Here is a 7,667-nt window from a genome sequence, read left to right on the forward strand (position 1 = left end):
CTTATTCCACTGAGTCGTGAATATGAATTTTTTCATTCGTGAACATCTATTGCTCTATGGATACTCGTATTATTAGAAAAATTAAATTATTTGAACAATAAACCAGCTTCCTTTCAAACCAAGACCAAAAAACAAAATAAAAACTAGCTTCGTAGATTGTGTTACATATTTAAAGGATTAACGCCTTAAATTATGTTGGGAGTCTATACATTAATTTATAAATGGTTGCATAGCTGTCAGGCACATATTTCGTTTCGTGTATTGACGGTTCTCAGTTCTCGGAGAAGTCCGTTTTTGGCCTGTCTTTTGTCAGTGTTTAAACAATACAGATCACACTTCGGTCAATCAGCCGGATTGAGTTGAGAATTATATTTCTGATAAATCATTAAGTTTCTGATAAATCATTAGTTAAATCATTTAGTCAATCAAGTAAAAGGAATAAAGTTGTAGGCAATTTAATTTGCTACAAATAATGTTGGATAAAATTTTCTGTAGTGTTGCTGATTTACAAGATACAGCGCGAAAACCGTTTGAACCTCTTATTCCAAGATAGTGAGTGTTCAAGAATTCGGTGAACTTCGGACCGCTATAAAATCCAGAGAAATTATTAAAATTAAACAAATTTGTAGTGCAAATTGTTCTTTGAAAATCCCCCTATAATATTGAGCTTATGTCATTCTATTGTAATATAATCATAAAAAAGTTATAAGGTGCAAAAGAAATTTACCACTCTATTTAGATTCACCTTACGTAAATAACCAGGTAGTTGAAATGCCATCTGAAACTCTCCCATCTGATCAGAATCATTTTCTCTTTACACGTTTTTCAAGAGCTGAATTAGAGTTTGCCCTTGATAATCGTGTTAGTACCTCACCATGATATAATGCAGTCAAATATCCTATAATACAAAATTTGCCAGATAACGCAAAAGAATTACTTTTAAATATATTTAACCAGATAATTATTGAGAGTAACGGCGTAATCGATTTTAAGCGTATTATAGTCGTCCCTACTCCCAAACCGGTAAAAAAACCCTAAATTAGCTGAAGCTTACCGACCTATATCATTATTATCATGTATATTGAAGACTATTGAACGAATGATAAACATTAGGTTAGATTGGTGGCTAAGAGATCAAAGTCCCTTACCCGCTAACCAACATGGCTTTAAGAAAGTTTATGGAACTTTTGATTCCTTAACAACTCTTGTTGTAGACATTCAGAATAGTTTTTCCAGGAACAGTTATGTACCTGCTTTATTTTTAGACATCGAAGGTGCTTACGACTCGGTATCTCTTACAATTCTCCAAGAAAGCATGATTAGATTTTTTCATATTGCAGCACAGTTTGCTTCTTGTTGTGAACCTGTACACAAATAGGATAATTTTTTTAAAAGACAATCGTACTCTTATAGGACCTAGACTTAATAACAAAGGATTGCCTCAGGGCTCCGTTTTCAGTCCTATTTTGTTTAACACTTACACAGCAGATCTACACAACATCACTATTACTAATATTGCATTTAATATTGTACAATATGCTGACGATTTCTGTTTGTAAACGGAACACAAAAAATATCAGCAATCCATTGAAAACCTGAATAAAGTGTATGGATTCCATCCAAACTGGTTTATACAAAATGATTTCGAATTATCTTGCAGTAAATCACAAGTTTGTTTATTTACCAGACATAAATTTCCTAATGCCCACCTAAATACAATCAATTTAGGTGGGCACCAATTTTCCCTTAAAAACACAATTAAATATCTGGGAATGATACTCGACTAGAAATTGACCTGGAAGGTACATATTTATGCCATGTTGAACAGATGCAATAAGGAATTAAACTTTCTTAAATCAATTAATAAAACTTGGTGGGGATCGGATGTTGAAGCAAGTTTATTATTTTACAAAGCTTACATACGCTCTATTTTGGATTACGGAAGTGTTTTGTATGGATCAGCAAGTAATGTACTACTAAACAAAATCAACGTTTTACAGAACTCAGCCTTACGAATATGTTTAGGAGCCATGAGATCCACTCCAGTACAAGCTTTATACTTGAAAGCCTTGGAACCTCCTTTAAATATAAGACGAAGGTTTTGTTCCAAAAAATATTTAATGAAAATATACTCACTGAACTCATCTCTATACTGATTTTGAATTGCCATGACCTGACAAATAAATATTGGCAAAAAAAAGAAATCTCCCTTACTTTGCGAAGCGTATAATCAAAATATAGCACTTTTAAAAAATATAGATAGAACTAACTACATATTCAAAAACTACTTTTCTTTCTTTTTACATACCTACAGATTTTATTGTACCAAATTATAGTGAAAACATATATTTCAATAAAAATATTGTTCTATCTATAACGAGCAATTACAAAGAGATAATAGCTCTATATACAGATGCGTCTAAATCTCCAGATGGAACCGGATGCGCTTTTTTATACCATCGGGACATACAGAAAAGACATTCAAACTGAACCCGGAGACTTCGATTTATACAGCAGAGGCTATTGCAATATATGAAGCTTTATTATACGTAGCTGAAGTTGATTTTGCCCATTATATAATTTTGTCTGACTCCTTAGCAGTGTTAAAATCTATTGGTATTAATATTTAATATGGACCACCAAACTTACAAGACTGCCCATACATTTATAGAATTAAACATATTATTCAAACTCTTTTAACCAAAGGAATCAATGTACATTTTCTCTGGATTAAAGCACATGCAGGATTTGAACATAATGAATACGTCGACTTATTAGCTAAACAATTCATTTCAACCGATACTGATATTCTACATAAAGCAACGCTTTCTGATAGTATTATTTCTTGCAAGTCAACATTGCTTCGAAAGTGGAGCTAGCAGTGGAAGGAATACTCTTTTGTGAATTAAAATAGATACTCGTTAATTCAGCCAGATATTCCCAAATTTCCTTGGTACAAGTCTTGTAGAGCTTCCAGGAGGCACATAACTTCCATTATTAGAATACGATTCGGGCACGCATGTTATCCAAAACATTTATTTAAAATACAGGTTTTGGATGATGACAAATAATGTGAGCATTGTAGAGATGAAAGTGATTTAGATCATATATTTTTGGTTGTACTAAAAATACAGTTTACTCATCCAAACTTATAAATGATTTATTAAAATATAAAATAGCAGCTCCTTGGAACATACTATATTTATTATCACTTGGCTCTGTAGATAATTACAAATCTTTAATTAAATTTTTAAAAGACAGAAAATTATCATTATAATTCTCTAAAAATTATTTAGTTAATCTTGTTACCTTTGTTTTAAACCATTTGTATAACTTCCTCCTCTACATGACCCAGTGTTATTGTTTCTTATATAAATCAATGCCTTTATAGGTTCCTAGGCGAGAAGAGTGTGTCCCTGTTCTCTTATTATCGATGTGATCTTGTATTTTGATAGGATTGTAACCTCGGAAACCTTTTTTGGATGGTGCTAGAAAGGTCACCAATGGAGACACTGCGGACGGCAGCCAGATGGTTGGTGGAGAGCGAGTCGTGGGTTCGAAACTAGCTTTTGGAACCAGGAATTTGGAACGGACAAATTAATTAAAGATACGATAGGGGATATTAGACAAAGATACAGAAATAAACAAAAAGATAGATGGGTAAAATTACCAAAGATAAGATAAGATAGGGAACAGGGCGCCACTTAATTTTTTGGGGTTTAAGGAGAAAATTAAGAAACCTTAGAAAAGAAAAGAGATAAGGAAAGATATTTAGGTTCAGAGATCAAACCCAAGAAAAGATATCACAGTTAATGATCAAATAAATTTGGTCAACACTCTACATAAACAAAAAATAAATATATAAGGTATTACACTTACTTACCTACGAAACTTAATAAGCCTGATCTTTCTACTGGTCAAAGGTATTGTATGGTATTTAAAGGTAAAAAGCAAATATATCAGAGTTATGGTTATATCAGGGAACTTTGTTAGGAGTCGACAAATAAAATACATACATAAAACAATAACAATATATTAAACAACAACAAAATTACGACGCTGCTAAATGCAACACAAGTAATAAAAATACACCAACAACTATAAAATGGTGGTATACATATAAAAATAGGCAGAAATATAATTAGAAAATATCTTTACAAAGATATAAGTATAACACAAGCATGCACAAATAAAGTTTTGGCGTATCTCGAGATATTACAGCAAAAAGAAATTGAATACAAATTATAACAAACACAAAAAATAGCAAAAATTAATAAAATCTAAGTTTACAAAAATACAAAAAAGGTTACTGACGTGAAAACATAAAAATTTAACCAAACCGCACTTGGTTAAGTCGATTATTTGGTTCGTAACAAAAAAAAATATAGAATGTTCTTTAATTGACTGCAAAATTCAGTAGCTTTTCTCAACTACATTTGATGACATGTATGATCGTTGGATACGTCCAGATAATGGAAGATGATATGATGCTATACCATGTTACTTGCCCATATAGGTGGAGATATTAAAATTATGGCACTTACAGTAATTATTCCTGACGACTGCTGCTTTAATTCACTGAAGTTAATACTGTACTTGTATTAAACACTGAATTTATGACTATATTTAATCTAATATAGTATAGGATGAAGAAACTCAAAATAACAAGTGTATACACACTTATAAAGAAAATGCACAGAGACGGTAAGGTAGCAGATACGATAATGTGAACTAAGCGTCTTAACTCGACGAATGCCCACCGATAAGTTGTTTTCTCTACGAGTGCCCACCGAGAAGTTGTTTTCTCTACGAGTGCCCACCGAGAAGTGACTTTGTTCCTCTAAAATTTTACCAAGCTACCCAAGAAAAGGTGAGGGTATCTTCCCCCCAAAAATGATAGGCCAGCTGTATGTATTTCTGAGAAGGTAAAAAGTTCTAATTAACATTGAACATAACGGTATACTTCTACCTACAAACGTGATGAAACATCAAATCTAGATTAGGTTTTTACAGAAAAATTACTATACGAGCCTTCGAAATATTTACAAATCTATCATAAAAGACCCGGATTAAGACGGAAAGGATTAAAAACCTTTCGGACGCAAGGAAATTCCGGGCATTCAATAAAATTTTGAAGACGGTAAACCGAACATAAGCGTATCACCACGGGGGTAAAAGGAATAAAAATAATTAATATATATTTTAATTATATAAAAAAATGTTACAGGATTTAAAAAGAAATTTTGTTCTAAAGTTTTGTTATTTTTGTTTATAACTTTTCTATTTTCTATTTTACGATTAAAAGTAATAGGAATAATGTAGACAATTTAATATGCTACAAATAATGTTTAATAAAATTTTGTGCAGTGTCGCTGGTTTACGAGATACAGCGCGAAAATCCTTTCCACCACTTTTTCCAAGATGGCGGCCGATGAACAAGTGTGGCGGCACCACAAACTTGAACTTAAGCTAATACTAACCATCGCCACACATCAAAAAAATAAAATTGCGTCCTCTCAAAGTTGTAATCTTAATGTAACTTTTCAATGGACTAATATATTTATATTTTATTCATCGAGATAGTATTCGGTTGAAAAAAAAAAATTATTTTTACACACTTAAATTTTCTTAGTATATCTAATAGGTATATCTACGTTTTTTGTAATTATAGATAAACATTTGCTGAATTCATCAAAAGCTTTTATGGTTGTTCTTGTAGCGTTTGCATAAGGCAATCAACTATATAGCTAGTCCACTAAACATCATCTTAATAACTGTTGTAATAAAGTACCTGAGAATAATAATAGTAAAACTGACACTTATAAATGGTAATACAGTTTCTACTTAATGCAGCAGACGGTATCCATAAGCTCCCATCATTAAACGGAGTGGTTAACGATTCTAAGGAACTTGTGATGAAAATGTTTTGTTATAAAGACGATGGGTTATTTATGAAAGATGGTTTTAAGTACGAACTTTTGGCTTATAAAACACTTAAACTTCATATACAATTGAATAATTATGTCTTACAGATAAGCAAACAAAACTGAGATGTTTTATATATAGCATAACATTCATTTCTTTATATTTTCCGTATTTCACGAAAAAACATGAATTTTAAGAGAAGGCTTCAAACTCGGAACAAGCTTGATAAACATCAAACAGGATAGATTTGTTCTTTAAGAATTCAAACTAGATGCGGACTCAAGCAAACCTAGTAGTTCAAACGCATGCTCTTGAATAAAGAGAAAATTCCTAGCAATTATAAAAAGGGGGCAATTTGCCCAATCTTAAAAAAAGGGCGACTGAAATTCGCGACTCTTGTGCTTGACTACAAAATCTTTAAATCGTTTAAATCAATTCTCAATAAGCGGCTTCACCCTCTGAAAGTATTATCTGGGAATATCAAAGAAGGCTGAAAAAAACTTGGAAACATGAAACTAATGTTCATATTTTCATTGATATCATGAGGTATATCAATATCTACAAGGAATCTAAGTTCCTGTAGTAGACTGTATACCATATATAACAAAAAATTTTATTAAAAATCCTTTACAAAAGGTATATAATTTAAAAACCCATATCACAAAACGTTTTCGGAATCCATATTCCATCATCAGTGCACTAGATGGGTATACATGTATTGAGCCACTAAATATGTGGGTAAAAACCCGTTAAGAATTATTATTTAAATTTAGTTTACATTATATGATGATACATTCTATGATGTAATCCAATGGTAACTTTAACATCATAGAATGTATCATCATATAATGTAAACTAAATTTAAATAACAATTCTTAACGGGTTTTTACCCACATATTTAGTGGCTCAATACATGTATACATACCTAGTGCACTGATGATGGAATATGGATTCCGAAAACGTTTTGTGATATAGCCCGATTGGGTTTTTAAATTATATACCTTTTATAAAGGATTTTTAATAAAAATTTTTGAGGTATATCAATGTTAAGGTACGATTTGTCAGAATGTGGAGTGGCTTTTTTCGTGAGCGAACAGAAATAGAAAAAAACATAATAAAAAATGACAAAATATAAAAACGTGAACCAACTCAATGTGGAATACCATCTTTCTCTCAATATTTGTGGTTTACGATCCCTGGGATAGTGCAAAACTGTATATTTATAGCCTGTTATTTGTGAGTAAATTAACACGGTTCAAAGAAATTTGCAAGTTGATTTATTGCACGTACTTACCCCATCAAACCTTCCGACATGACTTAGGACAGGTACGGTCAGTGAAACGTGATAATTTTACTACCAAGTCGTCTAACGAAGTTGTGTTGGAATTTTTATCATTGTATAAAAGTGGATAGGAAGACACTTCAGCACACTTTGACCTTTGAACTCTGACGTGATGCCTACGGTCATGCTGGCACGCCTTGCCCTACTCGTCATTTCTGTAGTTCTGGTATTAACCGCTAGTCGTCACCGCCAGTGATTAGCCTTTTTTAATCCGAATTAATTTACAAATTATTTTTGTAGTGCAACTATTATCCACTAGTCGTCACTGTCCATAATTAGCCATTTTAAATCCAGATTATTGATTACATTAATTTACAAATGAATAACAATAGAATAACAAAGAATCTGAAATTAGATTTTACGTATCACCCAGAGTTTTCCCACAATATGACACTGGTTT

The sequence above is a fragment of the Diabrotica undecimpunctata genome, chromosome 7 (assembly GCF_040954645.1).
Source record: "Diabrotica undecimpunctata isolate CICGRU chromosome 7, icDiaUnde3, whole genome shotgun sequence".
Classification (NCBI taxonomy): domain Eukaryota; kingdom Metazoa; phylum Arthropoda; class Insecta; order Coleoptera; family Chrysomelidae; genus Diabrotica; species Diabrotica undecimpunctata.